We start from the raw sequence: 2,234 nt of genomic DNA on the forward strand, positions 1-2,234 counted from the left end.
CTTTACAGTAAACTGTAGCCAAGGTTTCATCTAAATAAACTTTTGCAGAAAATAAACTTACTAGATCTCATCTGGCAGTTTGGAAATGGCCGCCTGACCCCTCCTTCTCTGACGTCTCCCTAAAGCTTGCACTAGTACAGGATCCTTCTCTAGTCTCGTCCCTGCGCGCTCCTGCAATTTCAGCTCTCTAGCAGCTGTTCATACCCGGCACTCACTGCCTCTCATCCATGCTGTGCATTACAGAGAATGAGAGGCAGCGAGTGCCGTAGTAGTTCACATCTGTAGTCCTTCAGATTGACTGAACTTGTCAGTATATCCCACTTCTAAGTAATGTATTCAGACTCTTATTTTAAATACATTTTTTACAGGCTCATATTTTTATTTTGCCTTTATAATTCACTTTCTGGTCCTACAGCTGGTCAACTGAACTAATGGCCCTATCCTGTTAAATCATATATGTATATAAAATCCCATACACACAGCGCTCCAGACATTAGGTTTGCTTCGAGGGATATTGATTCCCTGCTGGTGAGAAGATTGATGTGGGATAAGCGAGTTTCAAGGTTTACGTGGCAGTCTGGCTGGAGTGAGATGTACTGGCTTACTGATTCCCCCGCTAGTCTGATGGCACTGTTTAAATTTCCCTCACACACCAGGCCCCGCCCGACACTGCTCATATACACTTGGATTAGCCTGGGTATGTGTCTCCGTATAAGGCTGCAGCTCTTTCCCTACGGTCTTTACATTCACATTCAGATCTTCTTGCTGCCAAGAGGAGCGCAGTGTGTGAATGTAAATAAGCCTCTTCCTCCTCCTGCTGCCTCTGTCAAAGCGGCGGTGAACAATTGGTAGGGTGAGAAAAGGCAGCAAGAAGATTCCCCCTCCCCGCCCCCTGAAGACCGTAGGGAAAGAGCTGCAGCCTTATACGGAGACACATACCCAGGCTAATCCAAGTGTATATGAGCAGTGTCGGGCGGGGCCTGGTGTGTGAGGGAAATTTAAACAGTGCCATCAGACTAGCGGGGGAATCAGTAAGCCGGTACATCTCACTCCAGCCAGACTGCCACGTAAACCTTGAAACTCGCTTATCCCACATCAATCTTCTCACCAGCAGGGAATCAATATCCCTCGAAGCAAACCTAATGTCTGGAGCGCTGTGTGTATGGGATTTTATATACATATATGATTTAACAGGATAGGGCCATTAGTTCAGTTGACCAGCTGTAGGACCAGAAAGTGAATTATAAAGGCAAAATAAAAATATGAGCCTGTAAAAAATGTATTTAAAATAAGAGTCTGAATACATTACTTAGAAGTGGGTTATACTGACAAGTTCAGTCAATCTGAAGGACTACAGATGTGAACTACTACGGCACTCGCTGCCTCTCATTCTCTGTAATGCACAGCATGGATGAGAGGCAGTGAGTGCCGGGTATGAACAGCTGCTAGAGAGCTGAAATTGCAGGAGCGCGCAGGGACGAGACTAGAGAAGGATCCTGTACTAGTGCAAGCTTTAGGGAGACGTCAGAGAAGGAGGGGTCAGGCGGCCATTTCCAAACTGCCAGATGAGATCTAGTAAGTTTATTTTCTGAAAAAGTTTATTTAGATGAAACCTTGGCTACAGTTTACTGTAAAGATAGTTATTTAACTAATCTAAATAAGTTACATTAATTTTTGGGTTGACTGTCCCTTTAAGGGGTTAAATATTCATTTGGATTCAGCAGTTAGTAGACTCCTCTCATAATTTCCTCCTCTCCAATTGGGTGTCACTATTTGGATTCCTATATAGTGGAAATGTTTCCTGTTTCCCTGATGGTGGTTGGTAAAGTGTCTATAAAGTGCGGTCTCAGTGCTTTTATGTTTGACCTTCAGTAGGTGTTCCCTAATTCTATCTTTAAGGACTCGGGATGTCTGTCCTACATACTGAAGCCCACAACTACACCATATCAGATAGATGACTCCTTTACTGGTACACCTTATAAGGTCATTGATCTTATATTTGACCTTTGTATTATATGAGACAAAATCTTTTGTCTTAACACCCCTTTTGCAGGCTTTACAATTCAAACAAGGAAAAAATCCTCTGATTTCTTTGCCAAATACATCTTTAATCTTATTAGATGTCTTTCTAGGTATGCTGGGTGACAATTTACTTTTTCAAATTCTCCGTATATCCCCTATTACCTCCCCTATTACCTCATAGTTTTTTAAAAGTGGCCAGTGCTTTTCTATGA

This window comes from Bombina bombina, chromosome 3, assembly GCF_027579735.1.
Source record: "Bombina bombina isolate aBomBom1 chromosome 3, aBomBom1.pri, whole genome shotgun sequence".
Classification (NCBI taxonomy): Eukaryota; Metazoa; Chordata; class Amphibia; order Anura; family Bombinatoridae; genus Bombina; species Bombina bombina.